Below are 20,226 nucleotides of genomic sequence, written 5' to 3'. Positions count from 1 at the left end.
CCAACCCTTCTCTGATTTGTTTTACCCCTTAAGGGCCTCATGCCTACTACCAAAATGTGGCTTTTCCTCCCCAAAGGCATATATATATATATGAAACTATGGGAAAAGAGAGAGAAGTAATGTTGTCTGATGACAGGGGGGGCAGTTGGAGTCCAACTTAGCCAAAAAGTAAGCATGCCATTTAAAGTTATTTTTTAAAGTCATGCACCAATTTTGCTATACATGTCTCTTTTGCTCCATTTCCCAGATTAACTCTTCATGCTTTTTCACTCTGCTCTTTGTTGTGGGAAATTAATACATAGGGGCTACCTCAATGGTTCCCTTTCCTCCTCACCTCCTGTTGAGTTTGGCCAAAGGAAGACACTAGCAGGAGATCTGAAGGTTGGATGGTCTTTTCTATATAGCTGCTCTCCCTGGGTTCTCGTAACTGTTCTCTCCTGTGTCCCTTGTTCTAGGGTTAGAAACAGCTCCCTGCTGTTGCTAGTGTCACGATACAGCACCATCCCTCACTGTTTTCCTAAAACCTCACGCTGTACCTTTTAAAAAAAATCCTTTCTATTAAAATCTCATCAATTATCCAGTTTGAGTATGCCATTCCTTATTCTGCTGGGATCCTGGCTGCTATGCCAATTAAACTGTCATAGCCCATGGAGTTTAATGTTCTTCTGACTAAAAGTATTTCTATTTGGTATATTAATAAATCATATACTCATGTTGTTTCAACTATGGAAAAACAAGAAACCTAAGAATCATTCTGCCAAAAGTAGTGGTTTATTTGACCTTAATTATTGTACATCTACCTCACCTATAATTTTATGAAATCTTGTCAGAGTTTAGTAATTTTTTTCTGAATGCATAATTTCACTTGTCATACACAGTTATCAAAGAGAAAAATCAAGGATAATGGAGGAACATTGAGGACACTGTAATATATGTAAAAATATTTTTGATGCATATTGGTCTAAGAAGAATACAGCAATTTTATCAGGGTATTAAATATACAGTGATGAATTGAAACAAATAGGTTCCACTCCACGAACACTCTTTCTGGGTTCAGTTACATTACGGTGAATATCTGGTGACATAATTTTGGTTTAAAGTAGGGAGGTGTTATAAAATCTACTCTCATGTTAGCAGGATCTTGAGTTTCACATTATTTGGCTGAAGAGTTTCTGGAAAAATATTTCCCTACTTGCTTATTCTCAGAAAACCAACAACTGGAATAATTCCAATCAGGAATTAACCAGGAAACATTTCAGACTCTAACCCTCTATGCTCCAGACCATCCTGAGTCAGTCATCCAGCTACAGTGCTACTCCGAGGCTAACGCAGTCTCGAGAGTGAGAAAGAGGGCATCCTTGCCCAGACTTACAACCAGAGACTAGGAGAAAGGTCATGTGACATGCCTGACTTATCGTGAAAATGTGGGAAGGAAATACTGGGTCATTTTATTGTTTCCCAATGACTGTATAGTTTGTACAACCTATGTATTCAACTGGATAAGGGTGATGTTAACATTTCCTCTCCTTATGATATAATTTCTACTATCTTACCTAATGACTCTAAAAATGTGATCTTGTAGCTCCATATTTAAATTTAGTTAAAAAATAATGTGATTAAAATGGGGAATAAACCCAAATAAGAACAAAAAAGATAAATTAAAATATATACATATATATAAATACTGTATATAAAATGGTAATATGTATACATGAAGGGAAAAAGACCTTAGTTATTACCTTACTCACTCCAACCGTCAAAGGGCTTAACATAATAATTTGGACATATTACAGCCTTGACACCTGTTTATTGAATTTAATGCAAATATTTGAAATAAAGTTAATATTGGATTGGCTATTTCTGAGAGAAGTTCCAAACTTAAGCATTTAGCTTTCTTTACACATAATGAAAAATTAATCTGCTTACAGAATCTTGGCAACTCCAAAAAATCCAATGACTCTCTCAAGGAACTGAAGATTACCTAAAATGGCTTGTTAGCAGAACCATGACACAAGTAATCGTTGTGCCTGATGCTCCCTTGCCCAGAATTCTTCCTGATGAAATACAAGCTACCTGCCTTGTGTGACTAAAGGTATTAAGAGTGATGAAGAACATGGACAGGGTAATAATTGCTTAGTGCTATGAAACTAATCCAAAATGTACATGAATTGTAATATTTAATGCTCATTATAAAAAAGATCTCTGATGTCTTAACACACCTTTAAAACCACTAATTCAAATGTATTCTTTTACCTTCCTAAGAATTTCCACTCATGAGCTCTCAACTCAACAAGAGCAATAATTCTAAAGAAAGTAAACATCATACATTAATCAGGTATAAACTTTCCCAGGTTGTCATATATATTTAGCATGAACAGTTTTGATGAGACTAGTTATGCTGCTGTTTCTTTAAAGTTGCCTTTAGGTTGACAGGTTAAAGTATTTTCTTGCTTCTCTTCAGCAAACAAGAAAACACGTGTCCACAGACCTACTAGAGAATGGACTTGAGGATATGGGGAGGGGGAGGGGTAAGATGTGACAGGGTGAGAGAGTGGCATAGACATATATACACTACCAAAGGTAAAATAGATAGCTAGTGGGAAGCAACCGCATGGCACAGGGAGATCAGCTCTGTGCTTTGTGACCACCTAGAGGGGTGGGATAGGGAGGGTGGGAGGGAGGGAGATGCAAGAGGGAAGAGATATGGTAACATATGTATATGTATAACTGATTCACTTTGTTATAAAGCAGAAACTAACACACCATTGTAAAGCAATTATACTCCAATAAAGATGTTTAAAAAAAAAAAAAAAGAAAAGAAAACACGTGTCTTTTTTTGTTGTCTTTGGTTTTTTTTCACCGGGGGTGGTGGTAGGGGGGTGGGAACAGTTCATGTATAGATCAAACATCAGAGACCATTGAACCAAGAAGTGTTAGGGCAAAGCTGAGAATCAGTACAGAGCCAAGGTTGTAGCAATAGTTTCTGACAAAATCAAGGAGTGATTTGAAGACAGAAATGTTGGAATTTGTAGCAAAATTGGTGATCTGGATCAGCAAAGCAAAACAGAAGACATTTCCAATCCAATTGCATTATTCAGGATGGGATAGGCTATATCGTATTAACAAAATGACCCCTGAAACCTCACCAGCTTAATATATAAAAGTGTATGTCTTATTTACCCAAAGTCAGCTATAGTTTGATAGTTCTCCAGAGCAGTGCCCTTCCCAGTAGTACCACAGATACCCAGGCTCTTTCTATCTTCTAAGGCCACCATCAGAAATTCTCGGTTTCCAGGGTGGCTATGTTGGGGGAAAAGAGAGCTGAGGATTGTCTAGACTCTCACTGCTGAGACTTAAAAGTCGCATGTGTTCTAAGGCACAGACCATAGAACTCATCAAATATTCCATGTGCTCTCTTACATCTTCCAGTCTCTATATAGTTATTTCTGGACAATAAGACTACTTCCAGCCAATAGGCTATGAGCGGAAATGGCATGTCATCTCTGGAATGAGGCATTTAAGAGCCCGTGTGAGTTCTTCAAGCTTTCTCTCCCCATGCCATGTGACTGCAGTTCCAAATGGTAGAGCTACAAGATTTAAAAGAAAAAAAAAAAAAAAGAACCTGATCCCTAAGTCATTGTTTAGAAGGGAGCTGCCCTAGAGAGCTACTGGACCTACAGATGGCTTTGTGTGGGCAAGAGCAGAGTAAAGTTGTACGTGCTAAGCCTTAAGATTTGGAATTTGTTTCCACAACATAACCCAGCCTATCTTTACTGATTCCCCAGTGAAGATGAATGCTTCAGAACTCAGCCCTTCAGTGGAGAAAGTTACAATGAGCTCGGTTTCCTAGAATCCTACTACTGTTGAAAGATGAATATTACAACTCAAAGTTAACAGCATTGCATGAACAGGGATAAAGTTATGTGGCAAGAAATGTGTCTCCCCAGTTTAGAAGCAGTGATACATTTTAAATATAACAGCTAGTTCTCCCAAGAACAGATTTTATCTTACCCCTAACCATTTTTTTTTTCACTTTCTTTTCAGAATCTAAAATAATCTAAGGGTTTTTTAACTGATGGCCAACAAATGTTTTCATAACAGACCTGAGTGACCATTTCCTCACAGTAAAGGATAATAAACTTTCAGGCATCCAGTTCTTTTATTAAAATAGGTCTTCCCAATTGCCTTTTCTCACATATCAAAAATAATTTAAGTATTTTTTTAATTGAGCATGGTATAGATTACAGCAACTGTAGACTCATAATCTCACTCCCCATATAAAAGATACTATTAATATTTTTAATGTGTTGGCTTCAGATTTTTTTTTTATATTTGGAAGTAGAAAGGGCCTGACCCTCTCTAAAATTGGAAACAATTCATGTTAGATAGTCCTAGGAGAAACAAGGCTATAAAACTATTTTTACTAACTTTGCAGATTTTAGTTTAAATATAAGTTGTACATAGTTTGAAATTACTGAATGGGAAACAGACATCCTTGCCTCTTGGTTGGGCCAAACCTCATGACTGGGAAATGTACAGCCAGAGAAACCATGAAAGTACATTTTAAATTTTGCTTTGAGTTTTGAATCCTTTGGTTTCAGTCAAGGTATACGAAGTCAGGTTTATGACTAAGAAAGCCACTTCTTCCCTCTCATGCAATGAATCGGAGGCAAAAGGCAGTTAGCTAGAGCTCAGCATATCAGAGAGAGAATTGCTAAGCAGTCAAATACTCTCTTTTAAAGACCATAGCAGGAAACAAAATGTCCAAGTACTACTTTAAATTTATAGAACTATTACAAACCTAGGAATTTTTTTTAACACTCAAAACAACATAAAAAAGAAGTCTTAAAGATATCTCTTATAGAAGAAATGGAAAATCAGTCATGTTATGAAGTGATTGATTAGTAATAAAAAAATTTCTCCCCTTGTTTATAGTATTTCTTTAATAATTGATTTTATATATATTATTCTTTTAAACATGTCACCCTTTGTTATGGTACAGGAAAAAAATTACAGGTGAATATTCAGAATCTCTTGTATCTCTCACATACCAGGAGAATGTTTTTTCTTTGTTTCCATAATCTGGGGTTTGTTGGGCAACCTGGAATAGGGGGTGAAGGAGGAGACAGTAAGAACAGTAGAACAGTAAACTGAAACCCATTTGATTGATCTTCACTGCTCAGGGCTGGGAGTTATTCTTTTGTAAAGAAAGAGTGAAAGGGCAGGGACAGGAGAGACAAGAGGTTGGGTTAAAGGAAAATTTTTAAAGATTTTTAGAAATAGAGGGAGAAGATTGGGAATAAGTTGCCATACTGTGATGAGTGGGTCTTTGGGTTGATTGAAAGATAAATGAAGAGGATTTTTATGTTGGGTTTTGTGTTATGAATGGAAATCTTCTCTTCCAGAGGATTCAGTAAAAATTAAAGAATCTCTCTCCCAATTAGAGATGATTTTTCTCAATAAAATGCTGAAATGGGCCAAAGAGTGACCAGCTTCATAGGTTGTTCTGACTTTTAACAAGATATTTTAATTATCTAGAAAAAAAAATTTAACCAGACATCCTTTTGCTATACAAAGCCAATAGGAAAACAACAAATAATGATTGATCAATGTGGACAATCACTTAAAGAAAATTCTCAAAATAACAGACTGGGATCAGAACATAGATTTCAGCGAGGAATGCTTTCACTTAGAAGTATCAGAAAGCATGTCTAACAGGTGGGATGTTTTTCTTACATCACAAGAAATCTGAAAATAAGCCTCTGTTGGCATTTATTCAGCAGCTCAATGATGGCAGACCTAGCATCTCTGTTACTTTCTTTACTTTTCATGATTGAAATGTGTCTGCCACTTAACAGTGGCAGGTCCTTGAGATGAAAGAAAAACTGGTTTGATCCTTCTAGCTCATGGCAAAGAAAGAGGATGACATAGGAAGTAGAGTGGCCCCGAAAAGGAGGCTTGGGGAAGACAGCAGAAAGGCTTTTGTGTAGTTCAGTGTTACCTACTTCAAGTTTGATTTCTAGGGGTGTCCCACAGAGAGCAATATTTTTGTTTTTTAATGATTCTCCTGTGACTATCCTCACTATTCAGATATTTCCAATTAGTCTGGTCAACACCAGGTTGAAACCAGAGTCAGGAAATAAGGATGTATCTGGGCTCTGAGGCATAACTTACTCCTTCTATCCACCGTCTTCCTGAAGTAAAAATCGTTTCACAAAACAGTATCGATATAAGCAATTTGGCATATATTTGTACCACTAAAAATCTCAGGTTCTTTAATTCTAAAAATGAGCTGCATTTTGGATAGTAACAGAGGGGAAAGTTGTATCATCAAGGACTCTATTGGCTATATGAAGTAGCTGGTATATTTTATAATCTTAAAATCTCTAACAACATAAAGAAAAAGAAGTTTTGTAGGGAAAGATTGAGTTTAATGTGGGTCATGGCTCAAAACTTTTATATTTCCACCTGGATGGAGATTTGAAAACTTGAGAGATTTCCATCAGAATAAAGTCAACATAACTTATGCCACCTACTTAAATGTGCCTTCAAGCATGCTTGAAATAATGCAATAGATTATAGCTTCCAGCATCCCTCATTTTGTGCAGCGCCACCTTTCTCTATGTGCTGTTTTGGTGGCTGGAGTGGCTCTAGTCAGCCCCTGGTCAATGAATATGAGCATCTCTGATCTGAGACATTACAACCCTGGGCCATAATGAGGAAGTATTCATTAGGAGTATTTTTATTTTCCTTACTGTGTGGGATTTATTACCGATCTCTCATTTACGGTTGGTCTGAGAGTAGACCTTGATCACTTCCAGGTACCTTCCCATGAACGTTTTTCACCTGAGTTTACTTGTCTCTTTCGAAGTTGAAGAGCTGGGAGTGCCCTGGATGGATAGATTTGGCATCAACAAAAAGCTGAGTTTTTTCAGGTGGCGCATTATAAGGAAAGAAAAGAATACAACTGTGGAAAAAGGTATTTTGTTACACAATATGCAAATATTTATATTACCTTGTAGAACAGGTTTGATAAAACACACCCCAAACCAAGAAGAATAACATACACGTAGCCTATCCTTCCTACTAATTCTAGCACCATAAAGAATGTGTTTCCATTTCTTTATCATTACAGAGAGTAAAAAAAAGGTTTTGGTGCTATACTGATAAAATTGAAAGATGACAAGAATTGCTATAATCTAAAAATGGTAAGACTAGGAATAAATCACATACAAAGAGGTGTTCTACTAATATATTAAGCCAACAAAATATAATGTTTTCCAAAAATGTATATATTCTTTTATTTATTATTGATAATGATGAGGATGAAAGTAATAATAATAGCTACTTTTTATTAAATGGCTTAATAAATATCTAATGACATGAATTTTATTTTTTAAAGCCACTTTATTTAGGTATGATCGTCATACAAAAAGCTGTAGATATTTAATGCATACAACTTGATGAGTTTGGGAATAAGTTTACACTTGTGAAAACATCACCACAATCTATGCCATAAACATATCCATCACTATCCAAAGTTTCCTCATATAAATTTCAATTTTACATTAGCCCATTTAATTCCCTCACCAACTTTAAGAGGTAGGCATTTCTTTTACTCTGAAAGGAGTGATCGTTTGCCTCAGGTCAAACTCATTGAATGTTGTAGAACTAGGAATGAAACTCAGGTTTTTAATACTTCAAAGCATAATTATTTAACACCTATTATTTTTTTTGTCTCTCAAACTTTAGAATGTATCCAAAGAAAATAATTTTAAAAAGAACAAATATGCATATATGCCTGCATTTATATGTATATATATGCAGGCATATTTCAGCATTATTCATAATAGAAAAAATTTTGAAGTCATTAAAATTAATGAAGAGTGTATCAATAAGTAAAAATGCTTATAGTAGGATGATGAATTTTAAAAGCTCATTGTACAAAAGATAGGTGATCCACAGCAATAAACAATAACTCTACTTCTGTGGATAGAGATGTAGAGATGTATAAATAAAAGAAAAACATTTATGAGGGTGAAGTATATACAAGACATTTTAAGATATCACACAGGGCTTTCACTGTTTTATGTGTGGACAATGGATCAAAAATAGATATAAAGGCTAATTGTCTTCTTCTTTTTAGATGGACTGATTTATTTTTATTTATTTATTTATTAAAATTTTATACAATTTTTAAAAGTTACTTTCCATTTACAGTTATTACAAAATATTGGCTACATTCTCTGTGTTGTACAATACATCCTGGAGCCTATCTTACACCCAGTAGTTTGTACTTCCTACTCCCCCACCCCTATATTGCCCCTCCTCCCTCCCCACTGATAACCACTAGTCTGTCTCTGTATCTGTGAGTCTGCTTCTTTTTTGTTATATTCACTAGTTTGTTGTATTTTTTTAGATTCTACATATAAGCAATATCATATAGTATTTATCTTTCTCTGACTTACTTCACTCAGCATAATGTCCTCCAAGTCCATCCATGTTGCTGCAAATGGCAAAATTTTCTTCTTTTTTATGGCTGAGTAGTATTCCAGTGTGTGTGTGTGTGTGTGTGTGTGTGTGTGTGTGTGTGTGTGTGTGTGTGCGTGTACCACAGCTTTTTTATCCATTCATCTGTTGATGGACACCTAGGTTGCTTCCATGTCTTGGCAATTGTAAACAATGCTGCTATGAACATTAGGGTGCATATATCTTTTTGAATTAATGCTTTTGTTTTTTTTCAGCTATATATCCAGGAGTAGGATTGTTGGGTCATATGGTAGTTCCATTTTTAGTTTTTTGAGAAAACTCCATACTGTTTTTCACAGTGGCTGCACCAATTTACATTCCCACCAACACTGTATGACGGTGCCCTTTTCTCCACATCCTCGCCAGTATTTGCTATTTATGTTCTTTTTGACAATAGCCATTCTGACAGGTGTGAGGTGACATCTCATTGTGGTTGTGATTTGCATTTCCCTGATGATTAGCAATGTTGAGTATCTTTTCACGTGCCTGTTGGCCATCTGCACTTCCTGTTTGGAAAAATGTCTATTCAGTTCTTCTGCCCATTTTTTAATCAGGTTGTTTGTTTTTTTGATGTTGAATTATAAATTAGATTTAAAATTTCCAAATTAGTTTAAATATTTTCATTTCTATATATTATGAGACTAATAAAAATATTATGACATATCTTATAAATTATCGTATTGAAGATCTCTGATTGTAGATAACAATGAATTCTTTGCTTTGTATTACATTGTGAGAGAATATATTAAACCAAGTTGATGATGTAATCATTAATACTAAAAATAGAAATACAATATTTTCTCAGTGCTAAGGTAGCTTTTCTCTTTCACATTTTAACTTTTTTGAAATTGGGATTCACCTTGTAATCTATGTAAATATTTAGTGCAGGTTATGAGACAATTTTTTATAACATATGAAATATTATATCAAATAAACCTTTGGTATATGTTAGACACTGTACTTGACTTAAAAATGGTATGAAGTGAGGCAAAGATCATCGGGTTTAGAGATGTAACAAATTTCTACAACTAGACACATTAGTAACTAAGACTAAAAAGCAAAACCTTGAACTAGCTAATAACTTTTTTCATAAACAGGAATTTTGGGGAGGCTATAATTATAGCACATTGGTATGAGTAAAAACTCAAGGCAGGAATCTTTGTCTGGTGCATGGATATAGCCCTCAAATCTAGTGTAGCAGCTGGCATGCAATTAGAGACTCAGTGTAAATGTTGAGTGAATATTTGAGCTGCTCAGAATTTTACAAAGTTCTAAGTAAGTCAAATTAGATAACAATGGCAAGTACAAATATATATCTTTTGTACCAGGCCAAGTTCTAGGTGCCCTTCTCATATGAACTCACTTATACATGTCAACCTTATAAAGTAGGTGCTGTTTTTATTCCCATTTGATAGGTGAGGAATCAGAGGCTTTAAGCAACCTGCCCAAGGTCACACAGCTAGTAAATGTTGGAACTGGGATTTGAACTCAAGCCAGATATCTCTGAGTTCTGTGCTCTTCAACAGTGCACTACGCTGCCTCTGTAGGATTTTAAGGATTATCTAATCTATATTCAAACCTCACCTGAGGTCTCAAGCATTATTGACACAATTTGTTAGATGAGATCTTTATTCTTTCAATTCCCAGTCTCATATTTCTGCCTACTACGTCAAAGGCGAGGCCGACAATCCAAGCACGGGGATTGGTGGTGGTGGTGGTCTTTGTGATGAAAGGTTAGGTGTTTTGCAGTTTTAAACAAATAATAAATTACTATAATAGTATTTAACTATTGTTTTGCTGCCCTGCGAGGCTTGAGGGATCTTAGTTCCCCAACCAGGATCAAACCCGTATCCCCTGCAGTGGAAGTGCGGAGTCTTAACCACTGGACTGCCAGGGAAGTCCTTGTTTGACATGATATGGCTCAGGTTAAGCAAAAGTTGTTGAACAAAAATCAAAATAGTACTGATTTGGAGGTTACATGGTAAAATTAGGACAAGATCCCACCTATAATAAACAAAATCAAAGGGTAGGAGTTGCCAATAATATTAATAGTATCTTTAAGATAAGTTCATTATCATATAATGAGTTTTTAGCAAACAATTATATCAATACACATACAAAAAACTTATGAATAATGACTCCATTTAAACAGAGCTTATGCTTCTGTTACATGTTTCTTATTAAAATGAATTTTGCATGCAATTTTCAAGAATTAAATGAAATTATTCAATAACTCACCTTCCTTTTTGATAGCAGAGTGTTAGCAAATAAGACCCAACTTAGCTTTTAAACAACATATCCTGCTGGTTATCTTGATTAATAAAAGGTTTAGGTTTAAGGCATCTTTCTTTATACCTCAAAAATGCAATTATAAGGCACTATAATTGTGTCAGACATTGTAGTAAATGCAGAATCAATATCATGAACAAAGCCACAGTGAGGATATGCGGACAGATTCTGTTTATTCTCTAGTCAGCTTCTTAATGATTCAACCTCTTAATCTCTGTGGGTTTCCTGATATTCTAGACAGGTGACAAGACCACTACCTAAGGTTCCCAGAACATTCTGCTGTAGGCCAGGCCCAACCAGGTCAGAGAAGAACGGCAGGCTCTTCTTAACATAAAAATAACAGATTCTTTGAATGACATCAGCGCCTTTAGCACATGGTGAAATTGAGCAAGATTTTGTTCTCAAGTGCAGACCATGAAAATGAGGAAAAGGAAACTTACCTCTGAGAAGAGAATAATCCCATGTACTTGGCATGTAGCAGCAACTGGGCAAACAGCTGATTGGAGGAGTAGTTTAGGAGAAGAGAAAATTACATGGGAATTAGAGTCAAAAACTTGGGTTCAAATGTCAAATTAACCACCTTTTAGTAGTGTGAGCCTGAAGAAGTCTCCCATCTTCCCTAGGTAGTGATTCCTTCACCAGTAAAATTTGATTAATAAAACCAACTGTGAAGATAAATTTTGAGAATTAAATAAGAATATGTCTAAGTGTTTAATATAGGGCCTGTATGTAGTAGATGATAAAAATTTTTAGATGAATCCTGCAAACATCATGTTAAATTTTTAAAAGTTGGTTTATATGTCATATGGGCCTTTCTTCTCCTGCTTTTTAATTTTCCCATTTTTCTCTGAATTTTTGCAGATGACAAAGGACGTGCACCAAATGCAACATAAACACAAATAATCAAACAAACGGGGTTTATGAGAAAAGAAGAGAAGATGAAGGATATACACGTTTTCTATCATAGCTATGCTATAGTACATAAGTGCTAATAATCTACCATTGACCTAATTTATTTTCTTGCATTATAACCCATTTTCTGTTAAAAAATTATAATATGCACTATCACGTGTCTTATGTTACTCTTTCTTAGGTCTTAATTTATCTGATTGACCTACTGACGTATTTAGCAATCAAAGTCTATAGTTTTTATTTTGAGAAAAGATACCACTGATGTACAGGTCCTCACAGAAAATGAATTTGCCTTTGCACCCTCATGCTGCAGTGGCAGGTGACAGCTCCCCCTACTGACCAACAGTGTAGAGGAAAATATGCACATCTGGTCATATGTGCATACGCTAAAAGCTACTAGGAACTTAATTTATGGGTCTATAGGCGCGAAGACATCTAGACAAATACACGCACACATATGCATGCAAACACACACACAAAAACGCTATCTGCATGCATGCACACACAAAAAAGTTCACGTTTTCACTCCTGTCCCACATGCATAGGCTTGACAAATGCTGAGCACATGGAGAATCAGTTGATAGAATTGAATGGCATCTTCTTTTTGTGCATAGCAGGAGTACAATCCAGGTGGACTAATGTAGGTATTTAATAATAGCTACGTAAATCTGCATCCCAGGCACCAAGACATTATTTATTTATTTATTTAGAAGTTATTTATGTTTAATGCTTAAGAGTCTGAATGCACAAACAATCTACAATTATAGAAGTACTGGTGGGCAATACAATGCATTAGAGCTATGTACAGTGCACAGTTTAGTATCAAAACCTTTCTACACTGTAGAGTTTTACAAAACTATTAATGACATCAAACACTAAGCACTTAAGAGACCATTTTTTTTCTGCTACTACATTAGGAACATCAATGGACAGTCCATTTCAACTTGCATCATCCATCCATTTCTAGTACGAAATTAATTTTCTGCTTATACAATAAAGTTTATCTACACAGTTCTCTTGATTTTGATCCATAGCAGCAAAGGCATAGTACATCAGCAGATCAGTACATCAGACAGTATTTTAATTTCATCCAGTTATGAGGTACTCAGGAATCAATGATGCCTGCATTAAGTTTAAGTGTAACTATTTGTTTCATATTCTTTTACTAGTTTCTAACTGTGTCAGACTCTTTTTAACTTATTGAACTATTCAATTAATGTTCATTAGACGTCTACTCTGGGCCAGGCAGTATGTTAAGTGCTGGGTATGCAGCAATGAGCCAACCAAACAAAATCTCTTCCTTCATGGAGATTACATTCTAGTGGGGAGAAATGAATGTCCCCACTAATTCACACTCAGTCTCTGTCTTCAATGTATAAAATGTTTCATATAAGTAACAGTGAGTATTCATCATTCCCTTAATGAAGTTTGGAAATGTGAGTTTTGATTGTCTTTTGATTGCCTAGACACTGTAGTCGACCTGTTCTTTGATAAACTTCTGGCTCTATTTCTAGTTTCTTGCTGATGTTTCTAATGGGCCCAAAAATGCTAATAGATAGACATCTTATGAAAATCAGATATCGTGAAATAAAAAATGTGAAATCAGTGGTGCTCACGATATGGAACTCAGTGGGAGATGTGCGTGCATAAAAGAACTTACTACTATTTCTTTAAGACCTTGATCTTTTTCCAGTGTCCCAAAATATAAGCCATCTCTATCACTAAATTTATCATTCTTCTCATTTACAGGGAGTTACAGAAACACTAAATAACGCATGATTTGCAAAATCCCCATAAGCTTTGAAAGAGGAGGAAAGATCATCAAAACAAAAATGCCTGTGTACAGACCTGAGTGGGGTTCACGTTTAAGGTTACCTTCTGTTAAAGCTCTGTTTTTAAGCTACTCAGATTAGATTTTTGAAGCCAAAAGGTAACCTTTCAAGACTCATACGTTTATTAAGTCAAGAACTGGCCACAGAAGACAGTTGCGTTGCCTTTTAGCTCCAGGCTGGTGTTGATTATCACTGGGCTGAAAAGTGACTTGCTACCCATGCCCAAGTGCAGGGGAAGCATGTGATCCAGAGTTCCCAGCTACTCTTCTTGTTCCTAATACCAGCACAGTGAGAGGTGGGTGGCCTTGACATTACTGTCTCTCTCTACAGTAAGGGGTTTGTTGAGGTTTTATCCTATAGAATGTGCCTTAGCAGTAAGGAGCAGAGATTACATTTAGTTAATGCACTTTTAAGGATTCTTTCTCATGTCTCTATAGAATGACCATGAGAGGAAAATAAAGATACCAAAGAAATATTTGAAGCAGATCATGACCAAGTAGCACAGAAGAACAAACACTGGTAAAGTCCAGTGAAGGTAATGTCGGAATGTAAACTGTTCCCTAGAAATGTAATTCTATATAAAATACTAAATAGACCCATAGAGATAATTCTAACTAGTATTGGAGAGCAAACAGCTCCTTTTTAATATTAAACATCTTTCCTGCTATTATCCACACATTTCTTCTCTTCTTCCTTCTGCTGTTTGTATTCTTGGTTGGTAGAAGGGAAATGGTTCAAAACTAGTTGCAGCCATCTTCTTTAAGTAAGGTAAAATGCAATGGATAAATGCAAGTTCTTTCTCAGACTTCAAGAGTCTTATCTTAGCGCTAAAGAATAATGTTTAATATGATTGGCCTGCAGTTACTCCACTTTTTTTTTGTTTGCAGAAAACTACTGCAATCATGTATTTAATCATGTATTTACATTTTTTAAAGTCTGAAATGGAGTTATAGATAATTTGTAGAATTCTATATCCTTTCAAGTGTCAACGTTGATATTTGGTCTCTTGGAAGAGGAAACAGCTTTCACAGCCCCAACTCACTTTGGAAACTTCTTCACACTCTGAGACTTAGGACTCACCACAAGAAACACGAGGGGAAAATTAGAAGGTTGGACCTCGGGGAATCGGCTGACTAGTGCTTGGTTTTCTCACCTGAGTCAGTACAAGAAATTTTTCTCCTTAACTGTAATCTTAATTTAAATGTTTCTCATACAATTACAAAATTAACAGTGTACTTGACTAAAAAGCAAAGTTATTTTTCTCTTGAGTTGCTTTTCAAACTTCAGTTTTGGGGAGTGAAGACTGTATTCATTTGCTATTGTAGTTTTAACAAATAACCACAAATTTAGTGGCTTAAAAATACACAAATTTATTACCTTATTCTGTTGGTCACAGGTCCCAAACAGCTCTCACTGGGCTAAAATCGAGGTGGGTAAGCTCTAGGGGAAAATTCATTTCCTGCTTTTTCTAGCTTCTAAAGCTGCCCGTATTCCTTGGTTTGTGCTTCTTCCTCCAACTTTTTTTTTCTTTTGTCACCAAGTGTAAGCCTTTTATTTTAAATTTAGTATATGACAGGGATTCATTTTCTCTCCAGAAATGTGATGCTAATATTGACCATTTAAAACCTAATAAAATGCTGAGTGGAAAAGATTAATAATTCAAATGCATTAACATTGCAAATATCTCTGAATGTTGCAGGCTGCCATCATAGCATGTATTTTATTTGACTCCATGGTACCATTATGATAGCTGCTGCTCTAAATTCTTCCTCCATCTTTGAAGCCAGCAACATAGTATCTCTCTGACACTGCTTCTGTTGTCACATCTGTCACATCTTTGTCTCTGACTCTCCTCTTCTGCCTCCTTCTTCCACTTTTAAAAACCCTTGTGATGGGACTTCCCTGGTGGTCCCGTGGTTGAGACTTCGCCTCCCAATACAGGGGTTGTGGGTTCAATCCCTGGTCGGGGAGCTAAGATCCCACATGGCTTGTGGCCAAAAAACCAAAACATTAAAAAAACAGAGGCAATATTGTGACAAATTCAATAATGACTTTAAAAATGGTCCACACACACAAAAAAAATTAAAGGGACTTCCCTGGTGGCGCAGTGGTTAAGAATCCCCCTGCATTGGCACGGGGTTTGATCCCTGGTCCGGGAAGATCAAACCACGGGTTTGATCCCTGGTCCGGAAAGATCCCACATGCCACGGAGCAACTAAGCCCGTGCGCCACAACTACTGAGCCTGTGCTCTAGAGCCTGTATGCCACAACTACTGAGCCCGCGAGCCACAACTACTGAAGCCCACACTCCTACAGCCCGTGCTCCGCAATAAGAGAAGCCACCACAACGAGAAGCCTGCGCACCACAAGGAAGAGTAGCCCCTGCTCGCCGCAACTAGAGAAAGCCCGCGCAGCAACGAAGACCCAACGCAGCCAAAAATAAATAAAATTAAAAATAAATAAATTTTTAAAAATGCTGTGAATTCAAAACACAATGATAAAGAAAAATTTATTTTAAAAAATCTTAAAAAATCAAACCCTTGTGATGGCATTAGACCCACCCAGATAGTCCAGGAAAATCTCCTTAATTTAAGCAGCTGATCAGCAACCTTAATTTTATCTGCAACTTTAGTTCCCCTTTGCCATGTAACCTAACATATTCACGGGTCTGGGGGATTAGGACATCCAATGGGAGGACATCTTTCAGACGCCACTATTCTGCCTACCACAGAGACGGTAGGTGAGAAGTACTTAATTTCATAATAAAAAGTCAGTTGATAAACCCATATAGTGAAACTTAAATTAAAACTTTCAACCTCACCTCCAGATTATGGGGTGATTTAATAGCTCATTTTGGTCACCTACTATCTGACCAAATACTACAGCTGAATGGATCATCTCTATGTTAATTCACTCAATTTATATTCTAGCATGCAGACATAATTTTAATAATATTCCCTAGAAATTCACTTTAAAATTTTCGAGACTATAACTGATTTTGAAGTATCTTTTTTTGGTCTCAGAAACAATCATATATAAAGATAACAATGTTTAAATAATGGAAAATCCATTGTTCTGCCCTTCTCCTTTTAGCTTCTTCCAACGTATATAGGCTCTGATGAAGAAAAATGACAAATTTATGGAAAGAAAGAACATTTCCTTCAGCAAGCAAAGAAAATGGAAAAATAGGAGAGAGAAAAGGTAGGTTGAACAAGTGTACTTTACCATTCATAGTTTGGGCCTGATGGAGTTTCAGTCCGAAGCTTTTATTGTATCCTTGCTCTGTCATGGCTCAAAGTTTCATTTGCAGTTTTTGTGAACAATAACCCGTCATTTTTTCAATCACAATTTATGAAGCAAAGTGCTAGATTCTAGGATTGTAAAGAGGAACGAGACAGGGTGAAGGCATAAAGACATATAATTTCAGTGCAGTAAGGGAAGTATGTTGAGAGAGATATTTGTGGATTATTAAGGGAGCACTAAGAAAGTGTATCTAACACATCCTGGAGAAGAAAAACAAAGACAGATTCAGGAATAACTTCCAAGCAGATAAATGCCTGAGCTGAGTACTAAAGCATACGGGGTAGAAGTGGAGCACACATTCCACGCTCAAGGAAAACCATGAAAAGAAATGTGAGGAAGCCCCTAGTGAACCAGGAACTCTAAGCGTCTCCTTGTCACCATGGTCAACTTCTTTCCACTCTTCAAGATACACTTCACAAACCATCCCCTCTGAGAAATCATCCCTAACCAGCCTTAGTAATCAAACTTCATTACCATAGCTCCCTATTTACTTCTTTATTGGTATTTATTACAGTCTTTAAGTATGTTAATGCATGTGTTTAGCATTTTGCTTCTTTTCTCCCTCACTAGAATGTATGATAAACTCTACCAGACACTCTCATCAGTGCATTTTTCTAAAGTTTTTCATTAATGAAATATCTGCAGTGATTTTTAATGATAATTTCTTGTAAGTTTCTTCCTTATTCTTCCTCTTTTTTCAGCTGCCCATGAATTGCAAGAAATCAGAGTGGAGCTGGGAAAAAGTCCAGAAAAATCTGAAACTTGCACATGACCATCCAAATGCAACAGTGTCCCCAGGGAAGATGATTTCCTGGGATTTGGATGTAGACACAGAACAAGAGAGTATAAACAAGCTTGGAAATGTAATCCTTTCTCACGGCTTTAGAATAACTAAAATAATTTTTAACAACATTAATTTGGTGGCCTTCAAGTAAATATCCTTCCGATATCTGAATTTGTAATGCAAGACAGTGTATAAAAAAATTGAAAACATCATGTTGCTTGACATCCAGAAGGAATACATTTGAAGGCATTTATTTCATGGATACCCAAATGTATATATGCCATTTTCTTTTAGAGGTCTACTTTTTTTTTTCTCTCAAAAGACTTTTAAAAAATCACAATATCATGTTGAGAGGTAGGTTCTGGCTTTTAGATAAAGTGCATTATCTAGCTAAGTGACTAAATTCATACTGTACCACAGTTGAGAATCTTCAAAACTATATATTTAAAAGCGAAGATCTATTCTTTCTGACTTTTGTAGGAAGCAGCCAGATGTGTATCTTTTAATTTAGAGTTCTACCAAATCACTGGTTATAACTAAGACATACACACACACACACACACACACACGCACACACACTCATATCTTCCTAGGCTGGAAATAAGGATTTAGTTGTCTAAGACTATAGTTTTCATTTTCCTTTCTTTCCAGCATCTGGTAGCTTACAGTCAGACACACAGCAGTTACATAAGGCAGACTCGATGAAGGCTCAGCCATAATGTCCCACTAGGCTCACAACCACAGCATCTAAATTATTTTTCAGGTAGAACAAAATGTTTCCTATACCTAAGTTCACATAAGAGATGTTTTCTTTTCACTTTTTTATTTAGAAAAAAATTGGTAAAATTTACATATAAGTAAGAAGCATATATCTCAAACAGACCTTCTTAGGATTAAAAGGAAAAGAAAAAAAACCCTTTTATCTTACTAAGATACTTTCGTTGAAAAACAGAACACTGTCTTAGGTCTAAGAAAGAAATAAAAATAAACACACAATTATGTTTATTCCCAGTTGCACTGGACAAAATCAGAATGATAGAGCCAGCCAAGCCAGAGACAGTAATCTTCTTAATCAAGATTATTCTTTAAGACTACAGAAAAACTGAGAGGACATTTCATTTGCATTCTTTTCTGTTTTGCCCCCTCATTGACTGGTGTTAAAATTGATCTTCAATTACTAATGTAATTATTCATTTTCAGTGGTGAAATGTAATCATTAGTTGTCTCATAAATTGCCATTAGTTCCCTCGCTATATTTAAATTTTTAAATTCATTTCAATATAATGAATATTTATTTTATTCTTACTATCACGAACATTTCAGATTTACTTCCTTGTTTGCAATATTCCCATCTGTAAGCAACATCCTAGTTGTAACCTTAACTGTTAAGAATGTTTCCTATCCTGGAACTGTACATACTTATCTCTGATACAAGAGAGAACATGAAAAGAACTTTAAAAGAGGTAGAAGTTTTATGAAAGTAATCACATTATAACTGAATAGTGTTTCCAAAAATATATATAGTATCCCGCAAACGCACCTTCAAATAAATTAAATATTTCTCTGCTTTTTTAAACTTTATAGCACCTGATAAATCACCGTGGATTCCATAGGAAATATTTCAAGATGACTTGAAAATTAATGAGTTAGTAAGCTAGGTTCAAAGCTCAAGAAACCCATGAAAATGTTATGAGGAACACTTAACTTTTGACTTTGCAAGCCTTGGAAGAGAATTAATTTTATGACAAAAATTAAACTAAAATAGTATGCAATTATAAACATGAGTTTTAATTTAACTTATTTTTATCACCTCAAACTCATACTCTCTCTCATTCCACACTTCTTTAAAGCACTGATGTTTCATACCATCATAGCAAATTAAACAAGAGGATAGTTGGCTGAGATCATTTGAACTTAATGGTAACAAAATATCAACTGTAAATATAAATTTTGACTTTCTGTGAAACATATTTACAAATAGCCTTTAAAAGTCTGGTATTGAGTTTTATAAGTTATTCTTAGAGCTGTTTTTCTCCCCTCAAATAAGCACTCAGTTACTTGAAAAGACTTAACTGCAACAGCAACAAACCCCTCAATTTATACAGTTTTAAACCATTTCCCACAAATTTCTGGAACATTAAAAAAATATTTTCAAAACACATATCTCAAAATTTAAAGTATATGTTATTTCATACAGGATTCTTTGCTTTTTATAAGTACATTTTATTGCTGCTTTTTAGCACATGATGACATAATACTCTTTGCTAATATATTCTATTTATTTTAAAGGATGCTCAGTAATGTGGTAAAAGGTAACATGGTGATATTTTAATATAGACTTTTTCTTGTGCTGTTTACCATCATCAAGACTGTAGTTTATGTCTGTAGAGCAGTTGATTAGAACATTGGGTTAATCATAGGTTTGATTTCTATGTGGGCTGCATGGTATAAGGCCCTCATTGACCTTTTTTTTTTTTTACTCTTTATTTTATTTATTTAATTTTTTAACATCTTTTTTTTGAATTTAATTTTTTTTTTTTTAAACAGCAGGTTCTTATTAATCATCAATTTTATACA

The 20,226-nt window shown here is 35.4% G+C and overlaps 1 protein-coding gene and 1 long non-coding RNA gene across 5 annotated transcripts in view; one reads left to right on the top strand and one right to left on the bottom strand.

The window, feature by feature from the left end:
• Positions 1-18,178, top strand: part of LOC309633120 — a 32,084-nt gene extending 13,906 nt beyond the window's left edge. The window contains exons 3-5 of one of the 4 annotated variants that reach the window (XR_014247308.1): positions 1,929-6,979; positions 11,680-13,660; positions 14,000-16,748. This is a non-coding gene — a long non-coding RNA (uncharacterized lncRNA). Of the gene's footprint in view, positions 1-1,928; positions 6,980-11,679; positions 16,764-17,566 lie in introns of those variants that run through there. The other 3 variants (XR_014247307.1, XR_014247309.1, XR_014247310.1) reach the window with 3 other exon arrangements.
• LOC309633118 (cytochrome P450 1A1-like) overlaps positions 6,961-20,226 on the bottom strand; it is a 52,153-nt gene continuing 38,887 nt past the window's right edge. Inside the window, 1 exon segment of the mRNA XM_082401538.1 lies at positions 6,961-11,314. The gene's annotated coding sequence lies outside the window, so the exon portion shown is untranslated.

The sequence above is a fragment of the Balaenoptera borealis genome (assembly GCF_965194805.1).
Source record: "Balaenoptera borealis genome assembly, chromosome: 8".
Lineage (NCBI taxonomy): Eukaryota > Metazoa > Chordata > Mammalia > Artiodactyla > Balaenopteridae > Balaenoptera > Balaenoptera borealis.
The sequence above is the reverse complement of the archived record's forward strand: the minus strand, read 5'-3'. Positions and strand labels throughout refer to the sequence as shown.